Genomic DNA, 24218 nt, shown 5'->3' with positions numbered 1-24218 from the left:
GCATCCGGTCCTCCAGAGCCAGACTGCCCTGACGTGCGCGCGCAGCGTCGGTCAGCCGCTCGCGGTCGGCAGAAGTCGAAGTGAAAGGAGCGTTTAACGATCGTTATTTCGCGCCCCTCCCCACACCTTTCATTGTCCCACTGCTGATCCGTCACCTTTCTCCGCCGCCAGTTTTGTCCTCTCTCTTAAATTTTACCTCTTTGCTGATGAAACGAAGTAAGCAAAAGTTTTCGATCAAGGGACGAGGGAAGCCGCGACGGTAAGTCTTGGCTGTCTTGTATATCACTATGTTTCTTTGATGTTTAAAGGAAGTTTAACCTGCTTTACAGGGAGTCTCTAAAGTGCATCCACTACGGCTCACTCCCGCCCCCACCAACCAAAACTTTTTCTCCAAAATTGCCAGCTTCACTTTGAAAACACTCCTGAGTTTTCCTTCCCTAATACCCTGTTGCCTTCTCTACCAGAATTTCAGGGGGAGGGTTTCTGGGCTTCATGAAGGCAGTGTTTGAATTCTTCCCCCAATCTCTTCCTGTTCTTTGAATTTGAACGTACCGTCAAAATCACTACTTTAAATGTCTGCGACGCCTCCTTCCCTGACTACGAAACTAATATCTTCCGCCTCCTTTCACCTGTACTGAGTCTTTATCACGGTTGTAACTCCTGACAAGTAAATGAGACGCTAAATAACTTTTGCCAACTGTTCAACCGCAATTGAAGATTTTTTTAGTCAACTCTTATTACCATAGAAACCCTTACCTGCTTTCAATTGTAGAAATTAGGTGTGCTTGTTGGCACTTGTAACCGTGTATTTAAAACTTTTGAAGGAATTTGCTTCTATTATTTGGTTTAGATGTTCAAAACACTTCAGTGTAAAGTCCAGAGGGATTAACTTTCAGTTGACAGGCTGTCAATAAACTGGTTGCAAACATTTTGTTCATCAGCCTTGTGTTGTGAAAATTGTTGCATTGTATTTAAAACTCAGTCATTTAGTAGCAAAGTCTAAGTTTCACTAATGGAACATCTTGAACGGTACTGCCTGATATTTGCAATTTATCTCACAAAGTACATGAGTTCTTGATGTGTCACTTGATTTTGATCAGCTTTGAATTTTAAGTTTTATCTTATGTATTTCATGAAATTGATCTGACCAGTGGGTTCACCATTGGGAATTTGCTTTGTTGATGCGATATCTACAGATAAGCATAGCATAACCTGGAAGGGAAGGTGGTGGGGATGGGCTCACAGTGGAGGAGAGCACCCTGTTTTACAAAGAGGATATGGTGGTCCTTACTTTTATTTCTCCAATCCTTTGAAAGGTGAACTGATTTAAAACTGAGGTGGAGTCATGAACAAATTACATTGATCGGTAGCATCGTGTGCTTTGCAAAATAACTTTGCTTCAATCTTCCTTTTTAAAACTAAAACACATGGGTGTTTTTTGGAGGCTGAGAGTGAATGTACTTTTCTTAGGTAGTCAATTACTCTGAATCGTGACTAACTGTCTAGCCTAAGCTGACTTAAGTCTCTCTTAGCATTCTTTTTTCAGATAATGACCCTGAACATGCTTGTTCTTGATTTGTTACCCCATTCAGGTTTATGAAACGGTGGATGGAATCACTAATTTCTCCCACAGCCAGCAGAACTGCCTGTTTAAAAATCACAGTTAACTCCCACCTCAGGCGACTGACTGTGTGGAGTTTGCACGTTCTCCCCGTGTCTGCGTGGGTTTCCTCCGGGTGCTCCGGTTTCCTCCCACAGTCCAAAGATGTGCGGGTCAGGTGAATTGGCCATGCTAAATTGCCCATAGTGTTAGGTAAGGGGTATATGTAGGGGTAGGGGTATGGGTGGGTTGCGCTTCGGCGGGTCGGTGTGGACTTGTTGGGCCGAAGGGCCTGTTTCCACACTAAGTAATCTAATCTAATCTAATATATATTTTAGCCAGCTCCATTTAAGAACATGTTCAAAACATCCTTATTAATTCTTCTATCTTATTTTCTATTAGAAATAGTCTACACTATTTACCTTTTCATGTGCTTAAGTTTTTGCTTCTTCATTTCTTCCTGCAAGAGGCCGAATTTAATTTCTGATTTGTTTGTTAGTGGAAGTTGTGGAGATACTGTAAGGTAGTTTATTTGCATGTCTTGCAGTAAAGGTTTCCATCTCTGATTACTCGAGTGACTCCTACTGGAAGTGTATGTTTTCGAGTGGCAGTTGAGGAAGACTTGACTTGGTTCTGGTGCCCCATATAGTTATATGTCTTGTTGAGGCTAAATAGCTAAAATCATGTCCAAATAATCATCATTTGCTTAATGTACATCAAGATATATCAAGTTCCTATAGAACCTTTCTCCAGCAAGGATGTAAATCTTTGAGACTGAGGAGAGTAAATTTATGAATAAAAAGTAACATTGGCAAAATAGGAAGGGCATAAGATAAAACAGTTCTCCTCCTTACCTCAATCCCTTCCAACTTTTAACACCAACAGACTCCCCACTCCTTCCTGATGAAGGGCTTATGCCCGAAACGTCGATTCTCCTGCTCCTTGGATGCTGCCTGATCTGTTGTGCTTTTCCAATGCCACACTCTCGACTCCTACCCCACTCCCACACAGAATTATATCATTTGCATCTAATTTATATTATTGTTTATAAATCAGTTCAAAATTACTGCATGCTACTTTTTAAATGGCCTTTTATTTATTGTTGATTCAGTGCAGTTTCTAGAGACAAAAGTTGCATTTGATTGTTTTACAGTACAGACTCTTACAGTGCATCCAAGAACATTGTAAGATTTAGGCTTACATGAGTTACAGTAGATGTTCAGGCTTCTCTTCAGATTTCTGTTAAATGTTGATATTCATTGAAAATACCTCTGAGATGTCTTATCAGAAATCTCGTCTTCCAGCCTGAAATTGTTACTTGATGCTCTATCCCTCCTGATGCATACCTCCTCTCCACCATCTCTCGCTTCCTCTCCCCTCTTCTCCCGCACCCCCCCCCCATTTAAAAAAAAGTTTGTAGTTATTGTCAGCTGTGCCTTATTTTCTGGAATTCCCTTTATGATTCTCCTTGTAATTCACTCCTTTGGCCAATGTTTTGATTACCCATCCTAATATCTTCTATTTTCATGACAATATTTGAATCAAGGTTTTGCAATTGCATATTTCCTGTCTGCAAATTATAGCTTCTAATGTCATCCTTTTTGGTTGCTATTACCTCAACATGGAAACTACCTACAGAAACATTGCTGTGGGGAACTTCCAATATATCTTAGAGTCAGTCATATGACACGGAAACACGCACTTCAGTCCAACGAGTCTATGCTGAATATAAACCCAACTAAACTGGTCCCAACTGCCTGCTCCTGGTCCATATTCCTCCAAACCTATCCTATTTCCTTTTAAATCTTGAAACTGTTCCCACATCCACCACTTCCTTAGGAAGTTCATTCCAGACATGAACCATCCCCTCTATTTAAAATAGTTGTTTTGGTATTGGCTTTTAAAGAAAATAAAGCCCATACAGAATGCACAATAAAAATTATTTAATTGCCAGTTGAGCTCACTTTTGATTTAGTGCCTTACTTGGGCAAAAGAAAAGGTTGAATGATACTCCGTTCACTGAAACAAAACAGAAAATATTGGAAATACTCAGTGGGTTTGGCAGCCCCTGGGGAAACAGACTTAACATTTCAGGTTGTTAACCTTTCTTCAGAGTATGCGTTAATCCAAAATTTTATTTTACATTTCCACTGCTCATGGTATTTTGCTTTCATTTTTCTGTAACAATTTTTGCCCCTGTCCAGCAAGACCTGAACAACACAGCCTTCGGTTGTTTAGTTGCAAATAATATTAGTACTACAAAGTATAAACAATAACGATTTCCAACTTAGAGTCTAAACCTCTCCTTTTGATATCAATGACCTGATAATTGCTGAACTCGTCACCATCATCATCTGGTAGTTCACAGTTCTCAAAAACTGAACTGGACTAGCTGTATAAATACTGTGGCTTCAAGAGCAAGTCAGAGGCTAGGAATTCGGCAGCAAGTAATTCTCTTTCTAATTCCCCAGTGCATGCCTAACATTGACAAGTCAACAGTATGATGAAATACTCTTCACTTGCCTTGATGAGTGCCTCTCCAACAATAGTTAAGAAGTTTGACACTGTCCAATGAAAAGCAGTCAGCTTGCACCACCTTTACTCCCTCCACTGGCACATCATCAACAATGGGTGTCACCTGCGAGTTACACGGAAGTACTTAACATGCCAATACTGTACTGACAGCACTTGCTAGCCCCACAATGTCTAACACAGAAGAACAAAGGTAGCTGGCACGCAGGATTACTATCACCTGCAAGTTCCTCTTCAATCTCGTACCATTTTGTTCTCTGCTGGATCAATATCCTGGAAGCTTCTAACAGTGCTGTGGTGTACCTCCACTCCATAACCTGCAGTGTTCAAGAAGGTGACACACCATTACCTACTCAAGCAATTGGGGATTGGCCAGGAACACTGGTCTGCCAACAATGCTCGCTTCTGCAGACTTTTTTTTAAATTGAGGCATCAGTTGTAAGAATGATATTTTCTTAGAATTGTAATCTTATTTGCAGCAGCTATTAGAAGTAGTAGTCATATTTATCATCTTTTCCCATTAAATGGTAATATTATGGTGTGTAATTACAGATCACTATTCCCAAAGGTGAGGTGAAGACTTCTGTCAGTTCAGGTGAGTGTGTTCTGCTCAGTCTGAGCCTCACAGAAGTAGCCATGTTGTTCATATGAATTGGGTAATTGAGGATCCGTTGCAGCCTTCATTCAGAGTGAAATAATATAAATGTGGTATAGACATGCAGCCTGCACTCAGCAGAACTGCTAGTCTCAGTACTTGAGATTTTTGGAGAAATGGAAAATCTTGGGAAGACAGTAATCATAAATTAATAGGTACTTTTTATTCATTTTTACATGATATGTCAGTGTTCCTGGCAAGGCAGACATTTATTTCCTGTCTGAATTGCACTTGAACTGTTTGGCTCCCTTAGAGGAAGTTAGTTCTCAACCACACTTCTTTAGTATGGAATCATATGTAGGCCAGACTGGGTATCGATGGCAGATTTCCTTTCTTAAGCGATATTCGTGAACTAGATGTGTTTTTATAATGTTGGACAAGCCTTTAATTCTGAACTTTATTGAATTCAGATTCCATCATGTTCCCAGACTGCTTGCGTGATGCTCTGGATTAATAGTCCAGTGATAATATAATGCCACTACCACCTGAAAAATTTTGAAATTAAGTGAAATACAGTTATGGCTGATTGAGTGAGAGTAGGGCTATTGTTGCTGTTCCACTAAGTAATGTTGATATATTTTGTGCTGCGCAGGTTGTTCTTTTACAGTTACTTTGTAAAACGTTATGCTGGGAGCATCAGCTTTTCTGAATTTTTCATTGCTTCTGCTAGAACTTTCCTGGATATGCTGGTCTTATAACTGGTGAATTAATTTTAATTTTGGACAATGCAATATATTTATGGAATTTTAAATTTGCTACTGTTAAAATGCTCAATTTTACTTTAACAGGTCTAATGGACACTAGTCTTGTTCTCGCAAGGTATCAGTAATAAGAAATCCCATTGCAATGCATTTGGAGCTTTGTTGCATTAATTTCATGTGTTAATTTTTGAATGGTAATTTTTAATTGAAACTTTTGAAAGACTTCATTCATTGATTTTATTTGAGTTTAATCACTTGACTTCATAGATAACTATATATTGTGCATATACGAATGAGAAGAATGGCTAGTTAATCTGTTTTGAAGGCATTAGTTAAGGAATTAATGTTGGTATTGTATATGCAGATCTCCCTTGTCCTTAGTCCCATGGGATATTTCACAATCACCTGAACAGGAAGATAGAGCCTTGGTTCATGTTTGAATGATGGTACCTTTAACAATGAAGCTCACCCTCAATAGACTGGCTATTCATTCGACAATACCTTCCAAACCCACGAACACCATCATATAAAAGGACATGGGAACAGCATCTGCAAGTTCCCCTCAGTTACCCACTATCCTGACTTGGAAATATATCACCATTCTTTCATTTTCACTGGATCAAAATCTTGGAACACCCTTCATAATGGCACTTTGGATCTACCTACAACTGTGAATTGTAGCAGTCAAAGAAGGCAGCTCGCTGCCACCTTGTCGACTAGGGATGTGTAAAAATGTTGGCAGTCATGAAAGTCCATTTTCCATGAATGAATGGAAACAAAAACTGCATTGAGACATGAGACATTATATTTTCGCATTTTGGACTCGCCTTGAACCACAGCTTTCGAACTCCAAATTAAGAGTGCTGTGACTGACCCATCTCCCCTTTCATATAGGTCTTGAACAATGTCCTTCGAAGTTTGTGTCCAGATGTATTATTCTCATTGGAGATTAGAGTCCAGTCTGTCCTTTAGGTGTCGAGGAAGTTATGGATTCAAGACCTAAGCGGGTAATCTAGATTGATGTGTCAGTACAGTGCTGAAGGAATGCTGCTCCATTTGAGGTGGTGGCTATTGAATGAAGCAACATCTGTTCTCTTAAGTGGCCAGAAAAGTTGTTGTGGTTCTGTTTGCTGAGCTAGGAGTTTTTGTTGCAAATGTTTCGTCTCCTTTCTAGGTGACATCCTCAGTGCTTGGGAGCCTCCTGTGAAGTGCTTCTGTGATGTTTCCTCCGGCATTTATAGTGGCTTGTCTCTGCCGCTTCCGGTTGTCAGTTGCTGTCCACTGCAGTGGCCGGTATATTGGGTCCAGGTCGATGTGTTTGTTGATAGGATCTGTGGATGAGTGCCATCAATAAACACATCGACCTGGACCCAATATACCGGCCACGGACAGCAACTGACAACTGGAAGTGGCAGAGACAAGCCACTATAAATGCCGGAGGGAATATCACAGAAGCACTTCACAGGAGGCTCCCAAGCACTGAAAATGTTACCTAGAAAGGGGACGAAATGTTTGCAACAAAAATTCCCAGCTCGGCGAACAGAACCACAACAACGAGCACCCGAGCTACAAATCTTCTCCCAAACTTTGGCCAGAAAAGTTTTTATTACATTTTTGAAAGAAAAGCTTGGGCTAACATTGTATCTGACTTGATATTATGGAAGCAGATTTGATTATTTATCTCAAAGCTGATGTGACGGCTTATAAATTAGCTGCTATATTTGCCTACCTTGAAACAATGCTCCAAAGTAAAATCCAATTTGTCTCCCATATTGTGGATTTGGTAATCTGGTGCCTGTGTTTGCCAGTACTCCACACTGCTAAAGATTATTGACCAGCTACACTGATTAATGGAAGTTGGATTTTTCCCCCTCAACTAAATAATCTATAATTCACTGTACTAATGTTTATTTCTTTATACTTTCATGGAATGTGGGCATCATTGGCAAGGACAGAATTTATTGCCCTTGAACTAATTGACTTGCTAGGCCATTCCAGATGGTAGTTAAAGATTAACCATATTGCTTTGTGTTTGGAGTCAAATGTTTGCCGGACCAGGAAGGGTTGGCAGATTTCCTTTCCTTAAGGGCATGAGAGAGTCAAATGATAGTTTCACTGAAGAAGACCATGAAACTAGCTTTCAACTCCGGATTTGTTTATTTAACATAAATTCCACCAGCTGCTCTGTTGGCTTCTCCAAACTTTCTTTATGTTAAACTTCAACAAGGTTTTCAACTTGGTTTTTAACAGAGTATCTGAATATGGATAAATGGAGTTTGCTGCAGTTGGAAGTGTAGTGATAACATTACTGGATTGTTAGTCCACAGCCCCTAGTGAATAGCCTGGGTATGTGGGTTTGAATTTCACCATGGTAGGTGGAAAATCTGGAATTGAAAGCTAGACCATCGGTGACCATGTTATTGCCACAGAAACACATCTGGTTTACTAATATCCTTCCTGGTTTGGCTTACTTATGAGTCCAGACCTACTGCCATTGACTCTTAGCCGCTGTCTGGGCAGTTAGGAATGGGTAATAAATGCTGGCTTAGCCAGTGACAATTACATTCCATGAATGAATTTTTAAAAAGTGTACAATCCACATCAGTTAATTGGAAATGCCATAGATTTCTGTTACTTGGAGAAAAAAATGCACATCCTGTCAAAGCTATCAGGATAGACACAGAAGCAAATCTGTATTTTCAGCAATTCTCTAGTTGCACAACCAAGTGATTACTTGTATAAGTATGCTGCTTCATGTCTGCCAAACACCCCTCCAATCAAACAAGTCCAGGTCACTTTGAAACGGATCATCTATAGCAGTACAAGAAAGTTCATATTCAATGATGCGTGTTAACAGTCATGTGTCCAGTATTGTCATATTTCAAATGTTGCTGGTTGACTTTACTGAAACAAGATGTTCCTCCTTTTGGCACACAGTTGTCTCCAAAGTAAATGTTCAATCTGTGCAGTTTCTGCTCATTGTTATGTTTCCAGTGGAATGTCACATTTCATAATTGTTGTCTTCAGGTTATCCTTGAAATGTTTCCACTCCCTGCCACTGTTTTAGGAACTTTGTAAATGTTCAACATGAAAAGAGCCATTTTTCTTAAAAAAAATTTCAAGCGTCAATACTTCATATCATGCAAATTAGTCTAAGAGTGTTTATCAAGTATACAGTTATCTATAGTTCCTATCATGTAGATATGTTGCAACTTGGCTACTGTCCTTTTTCAGAGAAATAAGACACTGCTTCAGGTTCTGACTGTTTCACCTTTGTTTGCTGTGCAGTTCTGAAAATACTAAAATGAATTGACTTTCAAGTAAACAGTTAATTTTTTGGTGCATTGTTGGGAGATTGAATGGCACATTTTATGTTCTATGTTCGTATTGTAAGTATAGTACTGACTTTGGTCAGTGCCTTCAATAATCTTAATGACTGTAATTACATGTACTTTATCAATTGTAAGAAAAGAGGCTGACTTCTATCTCTTTCAAAATACTGTACGGACTTTTCTCTTCTGAGTTTCAAGCGGAACTTCTTTCTCCCATTTTTATTTGTCAAAATCAAAACTGAATAACCATCAATATGCATAAACTTGTTAACCCTTCTAATGCTGAAGCAAGCAGTTAACAAGAGCGTTTTTTTTAACATCTCATGCCTGGTTCCAGATGATATTCAGATCGTTTTCTCAAATTTTACTTTAAGATGGATTTAACTCAGGACTGGAAGTTGTGTTGTATTAGAAGATCCATTACATGAGCAAAATGTTGGAATAACAAAAAAAAATGTATCTTTTGAAATCACCTATAATTTGTAAAAATAAAATGAAATCCAAAGTAATTGCAATTAAGTTTGGCTGATTAGAATGTGGAAAGCTTTCTACGGTTTGTGACTGTACACGGGAGCAGGCTATATAGCATTTCCAATTTTATAGAATTTAGCTTTACCTAATTTATTTTTGCTTGGGTGTAATCTGTGCAGAAATCAACACCATGCTTCAGACTAGTAAATCAAAATACTTGATAGACTGTGTGGGTCCTTCCTACAGAAACCTGCCCTACTTGCCTAAATCCAGAAAGTGAAGTGTGAGAGTTCATAAAACCATGGATTAGGCTAACTGATGTTTAACCAGCTATAGTACTCTGTAAATTTGAGGAATAGTATGAAAGTGTTTAGCAGAAGGAGCATTGTTCTGACATCATTTTGACAATTGTTACTTGCTTTCAGAAAATGGTGTCAGCTTTCCTTGGGATTGATTCAACATCATTTCTAGATGACCTGGTTGTCAGGTTATTTTGCATAGTAAGCTGCAGTTTAACTGTTGAAAAAGGGATTGAAATATGAAACTTGTTTGTTCCATTCATCTTGATTTCATTCTCATTCCTTTGGGAGTAAGAATTGCATCCATTTTCATTGTGACTGTTAAAACATGACCCAGTTTATCAACTTATTTTTAAACTGATTTCACAATACTGGTATATGATAAAGTGACCATGAACATCAAATTTTAAATTTCTTAAATTAAACAAGCAAAAGTTTGATTTAATTCTTCAACCTTCTAATAACAGAAAATGGCAAAAAATGTTTTGTCCAATGGCAACTTGACAAAAGCTACATTATAACGCACCACCTTGGAGAGTTATAGAGCATGGAAACAGATCCTTCGGTCCAATCCCAAAGTCCCTTCTGCCTGTGTTTAGCCCATATCCATTCAAACATTATCCAAATGTCATTTCAACATTTACCCGCATCCACCACTTCCCCGGAAGTTCATTCCACATGTGAACCACTGTGTAAATAAATTGTCCTTCATGTTTTATTTAGATCTTTTCCCCTCTCACCTTAAAAATATGCCTCCAGTCTTAAAATTCCCCACCCTGGGGAAAAGTCATCTGCCATTCACCTTATCTATACCTCATGATTTTATAAACCTCTTTAAGGTCACCCCTCAATCATCTATGCTCAGTTGAAAAACATCCCAGCCTTTCCTTACAACCCAAACTATCCATTCCTGGCAAATCCTGGTAAATCTTTTCTGATCCCTCTCCAGTTTAATAATATCCTTCCTATAACTGGGCAACCAGAACTGGGCACAGTAATCCGGAAGTGTCCTCATCAACATCCTGTACAACGTCAACATGACATCCTAAATCAAAGAACTATGTACCTGAACCTCTGTTCTACAACACTACCCAAAGTGCTGCGTTTAATTGTGAAAATCCTACCCTTGTTTGTTTTACCAAAATGCAATAGCTAACATTTTATCCAAACTAAACTCCATCTGTTACTCTTCGGCTAGATCTTCAAATAAGATAATATGGTCATTTGGTCTTCCAATGTCCTTAAGCGTATAATGAATTAGTCTTTCTGTGACGATGCCATCACTTTAACAAGGTTATTTTGTCCTTGGGTTTTTGAAGGTACCTCGTAAAGGCAGAGGTCCTGAAATGTCTCTGAAGGAGCCTGCTTTAACAATGGCCGGGGAGTGGCCAGTTCCCCAGTTTGATTTAGTTGTAGCAGAGAAGCTGCTTGCATTGGAGAAATGTTCCAAGCTTCAGATGGTTCCTAACTGGTTTTCTCTCTGAAATCTCTTTGGAAGCTGCTGCAGAGAGAAAAGGATCCATGCTTCATGAGATGATTCTTGACTGGCTTTTCTCTCTGAAATATCTCCTGCCTGTAAGAACCTGTGTTTGAATTTACTTTGTGCCAAAGGGTGTGTTATGGGATATTGCGGGAATTGGAACAGCTCCTTCGTTAAGTTGCGGTATTGAGTCAGTTGAATTTTCAAATAGTTAAGTTATTCTAAATTCTGTTTTCTTTTGTTCGTGTTTCAGTTGTAGTTTTTTTAAAAAATTCTGTTTTGCTTAAAGCCAAGTGGTTTGACCAGCTGCATCATTCCTGGAATATTCACCTCACGTCTGCCTTTAAAATAAGAAGTTAGGGTCGAGGCTACCTTCTTGAGATATTTTGAAGGGGTCTTGTCTGGTCAATAAGCCCTCCATGTAGCCTTTAAGTCACATTGTCAAACTTTCTTTCCCCTAATCTAATTATGTGAAATGAATATTTAAAGAAAATATAGTGATTTGAGCTGCTCCAATGATGGGGACATGAAGTACCTAACCATTTTATGGTCAACAGTTGGAAATCGTTATGCTTCACCATTTAGCTAGTTTTTAAAATCTCAAATGCGCTAAAGAACTGTGTTGCATTTTTTAAGATACCGAGGTTAAGATGTAAGCCTGTCATGTACATGTCTCATTCATGACAGAAACATCAGGACCTGTAGACAAAATAATTTTACTTATTCTGTTGTAATCATCCCAATGGAAATACTAGTTAAATAAAAAGTGACAAGAGGCTACTTCAGAATGAAATTAAATGCGAATATTTGGAAAGCCACTTGCTCTTCTAACTAATCCTGATAATGGTTATTACTTGCCAGGACACTAGCTGCAATGGCCATTATCTTGGTTCCACTAGTCTTGTATCAGCCAGTACTTTAAGGCTCATATACACAAGAGGAACCCTGATTATCCGGCATTTGATTAACCAGATTTTGGATTATCCGAACAAGATCGCAAGGTCCTCTTGCTTGGCTAACTGTAGTTTCTTTTTCAAGGTTATTGGCTGAGTTCTAATTACCTTGTTTTCTTATCCAATTGATTGTTTCAGTTGCTTTCTAATTATTTTAGTTGTATTGAATTCATTTTTAGATTATACATATTGGTGTCCACCTTTGAAGCTAACAAGACTAATTGGAGCAGACTAAACTAATTAAATTAAATATTGCTTCAACGTGGACAGATTTACCTTAGTTATATCTATCAATTTTATTCCATTTAATGAAAGACAACTGAAATGTCAGTTACAACAAGCAGTTATGAATGCGAATGGTACGTTGGCCTTTATTGAAAGAGAACTAGAGTTGGAACAGTAAGTTACAGTCTTACTGCAATTATATAGACTTTTTTGAGAGCACACTGGAGTATTGTGTACAGTGAAATGGTCGTCTTCATAAAACGTTGGACTCAAAAGACTCAAAATCTGGATTTTGAAAAGGCCATCAATTTGGTCTCAATTGATAGATGGACTTCCTTTAAAGGAAACAGAAATGACTGCAGTGGTGAGGGAAATGTGAATTTGTTCTTGAAGAATGAATTAAGTGGAATCAGTTGACTTGTTTTTTCTTAAGTCATAGAGATATATAACATGGAAACAGACCCTTTGGTCCAACTTGTGCATGCCGACCAGATATCCTAAACAAATCTAGTCCCATTTGCTAGCTTTTGCCATATCCCTCTAAACCCTTCCTATTCATATATCCATCTAGGTGCCATTTAAATGTTGTAATTGTACCAGCCTCCACCACTTCCTCTGGCAGCTCATTCCACACACCACCACTCTCTGCATGAAAATGTTACCCACTGGTCCCTTTTAAATCTTTCCCCTCTCACCTTTAAACCTATGCCTCTAGTTTTGGAATCCCACACCCTGGGGAAAAGACCTTTTCTATTTACTCTATTCATGTCCCTCATGATTTTATAAACCTCTATAAGGTCAGCCCTCAGCCTCGGACATTCCAGACTATTCAGCCACTCCTTATAGCTGAAACTCTCCAACTCTGGCGACATCCTTGTAAATCTTTTCTGAACCCTTTTCAAGTTTCATAACATCCTTCCTATAGACCAGAATCGTACACAGTACTCCAAAAGTGGCCTAACCAATGTCCTGTACACTTCTATACTAGATGCACTGACCAATAAAGGAAAGCATACGAAATACCACCTTCACTATCCTTTTGACTTTTGACTCTTGACTCCACTTTCAAGGAGCTATGCACCTGCACTCAAGGTCTCTTTGTTTAGCAACATTCCCCCAGGACCTTACCATTAAGTGTATACGTCCTGCCTGATTTGCCTTTCCAAAATGCAGCACCTCACATTTATTTCAGTTAAACTCCATCTCCTACCCATAGGCCCATCTGATCAAGATCCCATTGTACTTTGAGGTAACCTTTGCTGACCACTACACCTCCAATTTTGGTGTTATCTGCATACTTATTAAAGGTACCTCCTGTGTTCACATCCAAATCATTTATATGAATGATGAAAAACAGTGGACGCTGCACCAATTCTTGTGGCACATTGCTAGTCACAGGCCTCTGTCTTCTACCTTTGAACCAGTTCTGTATCCAAATGGTTAGATCTACCTGCATTCCATGTGATCTAAGAGAAAGTGAGGACTGCAGATGCTGGAGATCAGAGCTGAAAAATGTGTTGCTGGAAAAACGCAGCAGGTCAGACAGCATCAAAGGAGCAGGAGAATCGATGTTTCGGGCATAAGCCCTTCAGGAATGAGGAGGGTGTGCCAAGCAGGCTAAGATAAAAGGTAGGGGAGGAGGGACTTGGGGGAGGGGCGTTGGGAATGCGATAGGTGGAAGGAGGTTAAGGTGAGGGTGATAAGCCGGAGAGGGGGTGGGGGTGGAGAGGTCGGGAAGGAGATTGCAGGTCAAGAAGGCGGTGCTGAGTCTGAGGTTTGGAACGGAGAAAAGGTGGGGGGAGGGGAAATGAGGAAGCTGGAGAAATCTGCGTTCATCCTTTGTGGTTGGAGGGTTCCTAGGCGGAAGATGAGGCGCTCTTCCTCCAGGTGCCATGTTGCCATGATCTGGCGATGGAGGCGGCCAAGGACCTGCATGTCTACACTGGGGAGACAGGCCACCTACTTGCGGAACGTTTCAGAGAACACCTCTGGGACACCCGCACCAACCAATCCAACCGCACCGTGGCTGAACACTTTAACTCCCCCTCCCACTCCGCCAAGCACATGTCGATTCTCCTGCTCCTTTGATGCTGTCTGACCTGCTGCGCTTTTCCAGCAACATATTTTTCAGTTTCCATGTGATCTAACCTTGTTAACCAGTTGCCTGACTTGCTGTGCTTTTCCAGCAGCGCACACTCTATTCTAATCTCCAGCAACTGTTTTCTTCCATATAGATCACGCCCAGAGCTCTGCCCTCATCCATTCTTTTTTTACTTCTTCAAAAAACTCAATCAAGTTAGTGAAACATAATTTCCCATGCACAAAGACATGTTGACTATTCCTAATCAGTCCTTGCCTTTCCAAATATATGTAACTCCTGTCCCTTAGGATTCTCTCCAACAACTTGTTCACCACCAGTCTATAGTTGTGTGCTTTTTTTTTCAAATGCCCGTTTGTTGAACATCTTGTTTAATTACCAAGCAAACAATGAAAGAGACTTTACTGACAATGCAACCCTATAGCTTTTTTTTTGGTTCAGAAATGTCATTACACAGTCATGGAGTCCTACAGCATTGAAAAGGACCCTTTGATCCAACCACTCCACGCCGACCATGTTCCCAAACTCAATTAATCCCACCTGCCTGTGCTTGGCCCATATCCAGTAACAGGATACTGATTAAGTATGATCAGCCATGATCATATTGAATGTTGGTGCAGGCTCGAAGGGCAGAATGGCCTACTCATGCACCTATTGTCTATTGTCTAACCCTTCCTATTTATGAACCTATTCATCCACCGCTTCCTCCGGCAGTTCATTCCACACATGAACCAAAACAAAATTGCCCCTCATGTCCTTTTTAAATCTTCCTCTTACCTTTAAAACATATATATGCCCACGAGCTTTGAAACACCCACCATAGTCACCCTTCAACTTGCTATGCTCCAGTGGAAAGAAAGTCCCAATCTTTCCACTCTATTCTTATATCTGAAACCCTCCATTCTTGAGAACATTCTGATAAATCTTTCTCCTGAACCCTCTCTAGTTTATTAATATCCTTCCTGTAACAGAGAGTCCAGATTTGTACACTATACTTAAGAAGAAGCCTCAACATAACGTCCCAACTCCTATATTCAAAGGTCTGAGCAGTGAAGGCAAGCATAATAAACACCTTCTTAACCACACTGTCTACCTGTGAATAAGAAAGTAGCTCATTCCTAAAGGTAAGCGTGCTTCCGTAAAGCTGATATGATTCAGATTAAGAAGTTGCTTGGTGGTACTTTTATTAATCCAAAAATTGGGTGAGTGAAAAATTTATCCAGGCTTTGGTAGATCATTTATTCTGCTCAATGTTGCTGAATTTTAGCAATTCATAAGTTTTAAGGTGGGGAGGGTGGAAGTGTCAGGAATCAGCATTTTATCAAAATGTTTGTTTTCAGCAATTCTGTGTAATAGGTGTAACATAAAACACAACCCATAAATTTTCCAATTTAAGATTTCGCTATTGAATAATTGTATATGTGAATTTGGTCTTCAGTACATGCTGCAACCGCATGTGACTATGGCAATATAGGCCTAGAATGCTTTATAGTGTTCCTGACTCAATTTCATGGAGTCCAATAAGGCACTTAGGAAGCCTGTTCCCTAGGCTGCCATTGTTTTCATCAGTGTCAGACTCCGGGATTTGTAAAAGTGTCCAAGATAGATTCTTTGTACCACTTCTTCATCCTCTCCCTTGGAACCTAGTGTACCCATGGCCTCCGCTGAGCTTTCCACAATTCATACCATTCAAATCAAGTACTTATTGGATGCAGGCTGTGACTTAGTATTATCTTAAGACCCTATTTACCCCTCATGCAACAAGGCATGCTTTTCTCAAGAGTTTGGAAAGCAAGAATAATAGTAGATGTGTGAATGTTTGTCAATTCAGTAATTTTTCACATTGGTTTCCATTTGCAAACTTTAGACAGGTACGAGAGATTCACAAACAATAACTCCTAAATTTAATTTGGGAAGGTGAGAACAGGCAAATTGACTGTCAGTTTCGTGGTATAATAGTAGTGAACACTGACAGTTTCATTACTGTTGCAACAAATAACACAGAAACAGACAATTCAATCAACTGATCTGTGAGCAGTAATGCTTCATACTAGACTTCTTTGACCTTATTTTATCGAACTCTGTCAGAATACCTTTCTATTTCTTTCTGCTTCGGGTATGAATCTAGTTTTCCCTTAAATGCATCTATGCTATTTACCTCAACTAGACTATGGCAACAAGTTCTTTATTGCTTTTTTACCTTCCATGTAGATACAACCAACCCTTGTGCTGGTTGATTGTATAAAATTACCTTCTATAAAACTTCTATGCCTGATAAAAAGCTGGTATGATATGATTTATTATCTCTTTCATTTTCTTATTGGTATTCAATCAAACTTTGTTAACACTGAAATGGAGATTAGGTTTAGAGTTCTGCAGACTTGGATCGGAAATTGAATTTCTAATGATACAATTTAGATCTGTCTAAATAGCATTAGAGTTATTCACTTTTTGAGAGGCAGCTTTCAAATATGTGCATTTTTTAGGTTAATTTTGAAATATTCAACCATGATTATTTTAAGACCTCTCTGGGAGTACTTAGACTGTTAGATTGGGTTGAGCGTGGAAATACAATCTGGGAGTACCTACTCGTGCCATTGTTCAGTGTGTTGTCTAAAATTTATCTACCTGCTACATGAACACTTGGATTTGAAGTGGAATATTAATTTTATTTGCTATATCTGGAGATCTGATGTGAAACATAATTTTACAAAGCTGCTAAGTTTACAATTTGTGAAGTTTTTATTATGTAAATAACAAGTTGTTGTAGATTTAGAATTGTAGTGAAAATAGACTTTGCAAAATCCTTTTGAGACATACACTTCTAAATAATACATGATATAATAAGTCAATAATTAATCTCAAGTTTTGTAATGTTTGCCTAATCTCAATTGCAAGAAATGTGATTTTTGTTGGTTCTGCTTCTGCTTCTGCTTCCACATCTTAGTCGCCAGCTTTGTTTTCTGATTAATGAACTTTTGCACTGTCCATGTAGCACCCTCCGTCCTGGAGGGTGTCTTGTTTTTACTGTATTCTACCATACTATTATATGGTAGAATGACAAATACTCTTCTATTACCTACCGTGTATCTTCAGGTTGCTGGTGCACACACGTTCCTATGTATGGAATGCATGTTCCATCATGGTTGCATGCAGGTTGCTAATCCAGTCCTGATTTAAGACTGCATTTTAATGCAAAACGCCATAATTTGTTTCTATTAGAGTGATTCGTGAAACAAAATTCCATCAGGTTCCTCATTATCCTGTTCTCATGACTTGCACACTGACGTCAAAATGTAATGCTATTGATTGCTGCACTGACCTTCAGTACACGTGGACAACATTCATGCAGCTTACCTGATCTTTTGGCTTCTGTTAGCTACATACTTGCTCCAAAATTATTCTTAATTAACTGCAGACTCAATTTTAAATCTCACAGAGGGTCTCTATAAATACATTTTGTATATAATTGAATAGGTACTACATAAGTACGTATAAACTTTGGCAATATCTAACTCAGAAAATTGATTTCCAGAGTTACGACAGCCTTTTGATTTGTCATTGTTTTAGGCACTCCCTCAAGATCAAGGATGACTTTCTTCTACTCTGGTGATATAGGTCTGGAAGTGACTGAATAGTACAGGTGTTTGCTAAAGAGGAGGACGTGAAGGCTCAAATATGCGAATGCTGCTTCCACTTGGTCTCCACATGAGCCTGTTAGAGATTATTGAAATTGGTAACTTTGACGATGTCCTCCTGTTAAACACTTACTGTGACGGGGCGGCATGATGGCTCAGTGTTTAGCACTGCTGTCTCACAATGCCAGGGATTGGTTTTGATTCCAGTCTTGGCCGACAGTCTGTGAGGGACTTACACATTCTCCCTGTGTCTGCGTGGGTTTCCTCCTGGTGCTCCTGTTTTCTACCACAGTCCAAAGAATTGGGTGGGTTAGGTGGATTGGCCATGCTAAGCCACCCATCGTGTCCAGGGATGTGTAGGCTAGAGGCATCAGCCAAAGATAAATGTAGAGTAATAGGGTAGGGATACTCTTTGGAGGGTCAGTGAGGACTTGTTGGGTCAAATGGCCTGTTTCCATACTGTAGGGGTTCTATGATCTATGAAAACAGTTATGAAATTTAGATTTTAAATCTGCATTATCTCACCTTTGTGTAATTGTTTTTACATTTGCTTCGTGTGTTTTACTCACTGACTTTCTTGTCTCTTGAATTTGTTGCAATCGAGCAACTTTGTTGTTTTGAATCTTTGCTGGAGTGGTGCTACATTTTGAACAGGGGATGTAGTCAGTAAACAAGTGCATGCGAAAAAGAAAAAAACACTTCACTAAAATGCCTTTATGAACTTAACATGGAGCAATAAACATTGCAGGTAAAATGGCGACAGATGTGATTTTCTTAAATAATCAGCGACTGCTGTTACCAATGCCTGAAATTTAACTGGTCCCATTAAAGTTATTCTGTTGAATGTAACATTCTGACATCGCACTTCTTATTTTATTTGATCATTTAAGTTTACTTTGATTAAAATTTTGTCACCTTGTCTTTCTTGGCAAATGTGGTATTGGACTGGGGTGGACAAACTTTAAAAATCAGACAGCAATAGGTGATGGTCCAACAGCTTATTTGGAAGTACAGATACTAGCTTTTGGAGCACTGCTCTTTCATCAGGTAGCTTTGGAAGAGGATCATAAGACACAGAAAGTATTGCAAAAGATTACAATATCATGCAATTGATATGATATATTGAACAAACCTAGGTTGCCGTTAAGTCTTTCATCGTTTAGAATGGGTTGCAGGTTTCAATTCATTAATATGTAAATCCCAGAATTTCTTTCAAATCACATTCTCAAGATTACTTAGGTTTTATTTAAAAAAAGTGACATCTCTGCTCATACAGTGCATTAAAGATGTGAGGTTCGTGTCTGTCTGTATCCCAATCTTGAGTCAGACTGGTTCTATTTCCCAAGTAGGAATTTATAAAATGTTTCATGAAGGAGCATTACTCCGAAAGCTAGTACTTCCAAACAAACCTGTCGGGCTATAATCTGGTGTTATGTGATTTTGAAAAAATCAGACAGTCCAACTTTCTGTTCTATTGCATTGTGTTTGCCACTGAATTCGAACAATCTCTGATACGACTTAAAACACAAATCACAGTTAAAAACATTATTACATACAAGATTAAACTTGTGATATTAAGTAAATTAAAGTTCAGTCCATTTTTCAGCAACTATGCCAGGCTTTAGTTTTTCAACATTTAAAATGAAAAGCAGGCAAGAGTTGAGTTGTAGTAAGTGGAGAGGAAGATGCAAGAAATGCATTCTTACATCACCTAAAGCTTGTAGTTGAGAGATTGGGGGTTGAAGACAAGAATTAGTAAGCACTTGAAGAAGCAGGGATTAATCAAAAACAGTCAGCATAGTTTTGTAAAGAAAATCTTAAGTTTTTGAAGAGATGAGTAGGTGAGGATAATGCATTTGACACAAAGTACTTGTGCTTCAGCAAATGTTTTGATAAGGTACCGCATAGGAGAATGATGAAAAAAGGTAGGAGCTCGTGGGATACATGAAATGTTGGCAAGTAAGATCCAGAATTAGTTGAGTGGATGGCAGCAGAGGATAATGTATGAAGGGTAGTTTTATCATTGGAAGCCTGTGTCCAGTGGGGTTCTGCAGAGGAATAGTCTTGAGGCCCTTGCTGTTTGTGGTATATATAATTGATATAGATTTGAATGAGGGACAGTTGATCTGTAGGTTTGTGGATGGTATGAAAATTGGAACATTTGAGGAGAAATATTAGATTACAGAAGGGATAGTCAGTTGTGCTGACCAGTGTCAAATAAAATTCGATCTGAATAATTGTAGTGTGATGCAGTACAAATAAGGCAAGGGAATACGTGCTGAACTGAGGACCCTGGGGAGCACTGAGGATCAGAGGGACCTTGTTGTGCATGTACACCTGCCCCTTCAGGGAATGCAACAGGTAGATAAAATGCAGAAGGTACTGTTACAGTGTGACTGCAACATCTAATAAAGGAGTTAATGAGAATGTAAAAGTAGCCCTTAAATTTAAAAGAATAGTCCTTGAATGTTCATAATAGAGACTTCAGTTTTAAAGAAATTGAATCCTCAGGTTCAGCTATAATAACACGCGAGAAATTGGAAACTATCTGGAACAAGGCAGCCTGCTTAAGCGACATCTCATCTGCTCACCTGAACATTCATTCCCTCCATCAACAATGCACACTGGCAACAGCGTGTGGCATCTACAAAATGCACTGTAACAACTCATCAGTGCTCCTTCAAGAGCCCTTCTCAAAATCTCGACCTGTACAACCTTCAAGGACAAAGGGCAGTAGATGTCTGGGAACATCACCTACAAATTCCTCTTCATACTGCTCACGATCCTGACTATTTTTCAGTGTCATTGGGTCAAAATTATATTCCATCTGCCATCTTCTCCAACTCACTTCTTATCTCTATCCCTTTGTAGACTTTTTTAAAAAAAATCCTCTTTTCAATTTGTTTTTCTACCTGTCTTCCAGTTGTCAGAAAATTTGGGTACAGAATGGTTGATGCAGTTGACGACCTCCTCTGAACTCGCTAATTTTATTCTGAGGAGAGTTGCCTCACCAAGAAGCTCTGCATTCAAATCTTGATACTATCCATTCTCCAGGAAATAATCAGTTTGACCATCAGCAAACGTCTCAAATGTGTTTGATCAATTAACTTATTAAAACTTGCTTGCGTGTCTTTGGACAGTCATTTATCTTGTTCTTATAAACTTAGACATAAAACTTGTGTTCATCATTTACTGGTTATCCAGTTATCTGTATGATAGTCATGTGGCACAATTCCATGACAATCACAAATTCAGCTCATTGATAGTCCACATTATCCAAGGTCTTTTCCCCAGGGTAGGGAAGTCCAAAATTTGAGTGCAGTGTTTAAGGTGAGAGGGGAAGGATTTAAAAGGGACCTGAGGGGCAGCTTTTACACACCATATGGAATGACTGCCAGAGAAAGTGATGGAGGCTGGAACATTAACATTGAAAAAACATTTGGTCAGGTACATAGACAGGAAAGGTTTAGAGGGATATGGACCAAATACGGGCAAGTGGTACGAGTTCAGTTTGGAATTGCAGAGGCATTGCTGGTGATATTCCTCAAAGTGCCTGCTGTACATTGTCCATGTTTCTAATCCATACAGGAAAGTTGTTAACACCTTTGCCCTGTCAACCATTACTTTAGTGTGGTGTTGGAGGTTTTTGTCATTGTATGCTCTCTTCCTCAGATGGCTGAAGCTTACACTGACACTCTGGAGGCACCCTAGCTTTCGGAGCACTGCTCTTTAATCAGGCACTCTGAAAGCTAGTGTGCTTTCCAATTAAACCTGTTGGACTATAACCTGGTGTTGTGTGGTTTTTAACTTTGTACACCCCAGTCCAACATCAGCATCTCCAAATCATGACTCTGGAGGCAACAGTGAGCTTCGTTTTGATATCTGCTCTCAAAAAGAGAAAGCTCCCAAGATATGAGAATTGATCTTCATTGTCCAGTGACATGCTGTGAATCTTGGTAGTTGGAGGGCAGTGTTCACACCAGATTTGTAACAGTTCATTGTGACATTTCTCTGCCTTCATTCTATTTTTCCTCCCTATATTCTAAATTACTCTACAAAAATAACAGTCCTCTAAATTCAGGTGTCTATATTTGTAAGGTGAGTCTTTAAATAAAAGGCATGTATGAATTTGATTTTTGAATGTCAGTGTGGAGTGAATGTCCATTAGGTGTCATCAATTATAAGTTGATTACATCAGTCATGAAGAATTGAGAATATTACATATGTATAACTTATCTGGCACTTTGTCAAAATTGGAGTGTAAGTATGTCAGTTACTTCCAAGATGTCAAAATGTAATCATTTTCTTCACTTCCTGTTGGGGCCTGCTTTTCATAGGGCTTGTTTCTCTAATTCTTTTTCGGAGCTCCTGTTCCTCTTTTAGGAGGGGAAAGTACTTGTACACACTTCAGAACTTTGGGCGCAAAGCCAAGTGCTCTTACCTACCTGTCTTGGAATGGAAAGAAAATTGAAGAGCAGACATACAGAAATTAAAACAAAGGAAGCATGAGAAGTGAAAAAGTACAGGATTGTGGTTCCAGTAGGATTATACTCATTAGTTAATCTGGTTTGTTGTTTGGTGATCAATCAAGGGCTTTTCAAGTATGATGTACTCTATCTTCATGTGCCACCTTCCATCCTCCCTTGAAAGCAGTAATTCATACTTGGTTATTGCTTCATGGGCAATGGCTGCTTAGAGGTAATGTGCTCAAGTGGTCTACCTTCTTAAGCTCTAACAGTAATGAGTATCAAATTATTCAGATATGGGTACATGACAGCTGGATTACCTCTGTCAGCTATACAAACTATTAAATAGTAAGTATTAGTTCTTGGGTACTGTTTGAATGTTTGCCGATTTTTCACTATTTTATAGTATTTTTAAACATCTTTGGTTTGGAGCTGTGAACTGTAAATTGAGAGCTGAAAGTGACCTTTGAACTTTGGACCTTTGGAGCAGCAGTTTGTGGGTTTTTTAAAAACATGAATGAACAAGCTGTTAGTTGTTTCTGAAGCCAGGCCTGAACATTAATTGGTACAATTCTGGAGAGGCCTCCTACTCAAGCAGATGACAGATGTTGAGTGTTAATTTGGACCTCGTGGGGAGATGGTCTGGCAGGGAGAAGTTGGAGTTTGAACTGGTTTTTAAACTGTGTTTGGGTTAGAAGGATTTTGCTTGCAAAATCAAGCAAGATGTAATCCTATATGCCAGTAATGATATGAATCATGGAAACAGTTTAAGTGAACTGGCTAGTTCCAGCTCATTTATTTTTCTTTCGTAATTTATGCCTTAACTGTGTCTTAGATTAGATTGGATTACTTAGATTAGATTACTTATAGTGTGGAAACAGGCCCTTCAGCCCAACAAGTCCACATTGGCTCGCTGAAGCGCAACCCACCCATACCCCTACATTTACCCCTTACCTAACGCTACGGGCAATTTAGCATGGCCAATTCACCTGACCCGTACATCTTTGGACCGTGGGAGGAAACCGGAGGAAACCCACGCAGACACGGGGAGAACGTGCAAACTCCACACAGTCAGTAGCCTGAGGTGGGAATTGAACCCGGGTCTCTGGCGCTGTGAGGCAGCAATGCTAACCATTGTGCCACCGTGCCGCCCACTGTTTTTGAGTGAGAATGGAAGCCAGAATTAAAGAGGATTAGGTTTAAATCTTAAACATTAATTGGATTCCCTTGTGGTTTAACTTTGCTATGTTAAAGTACTATATTGATCATAAATTAAGTCTTTGTCTGAGCTATAAACTTGGTGTCTAGTATTGAGCATTCACAAAGCCGTGGTCGGAACCATTAAGATCAATTGTCCAGGTCATTGAGTATCTTAATTTTATTGTGTTGTGAATACGTAGAGAAGGAGACTAATTTGATTTGGCTCTGTTTCCATATTGTAACAGTATACACCTATGACATTACTGAAAATTAAACCAGAACAGTAGAATTAGAGCATTCAAGTTTAACAAAACAAGCAATTGCTTTTATTTAGAAGCTTTTAGTATGTAGAGGGCATTAAAGGGTGACTAAAAAGTATAGTGAGAGCTGTAAAAGAAAAGTGTATAACAAGACACTTACAATTGTAAACATGTTAGTCTTGACAATGTATTAGAAGAGGAAGAGTAGTCAGCGGTGGTCTCTTCAAAGATGTGTGGATAATATTGCAAATAAATAAGAGTTTGTGTTAGTCCTTAAAACAGAAGCAAGAACAGAAATCACAAGCTCT

General features: G+C 39.1%; 1 protein-coding gene across 2 annotated transcripts in view; it reads left to right on the top strand.

The window, feature by feature from the left end:
- Positions 1-31: 31 nt before the first annotated feature.
- Positions 32-24218, top strand: part of rffl (ring finger and FYVE-like domain containing E3 ubiquitin protein ligase) — a 79989-nt gene continuing 55802 nt past the window's right edge. The window contains exons 1-2 of one of the 2 annotated variants that reach the window (XM_060848355.1): positions 32-259; positions 4685-4727. The gene's annotated coding sequence lies outside the window, so the exon portion shown is untranslated. The remainder of the gene's footprint in view (positions 260-4684; positions 4728-24218) is intronic. The other variant, XM_060848356.1, reaches the window with a different exon arrangement.

This window comes from Hemiscyllium ocellatum, chromosome 31 (assembly GCF_020745735.1).
Source record: "Hemiscyllium ocellatum isolate sHemOce1 chromosome 31, sHemOce1.pat.X.cur, whole genome shotgun sequence".
NCBI lineage: Eukaryota > Metazoa > Chordata > Chondrichthyes > Orectolobiformes > Hemiscylliidae > Hemiscyllium > Hemiscyllium ocellatum.
This window is presented reverse-complemented; position numbering and strand designations above follow the sequence as displayed.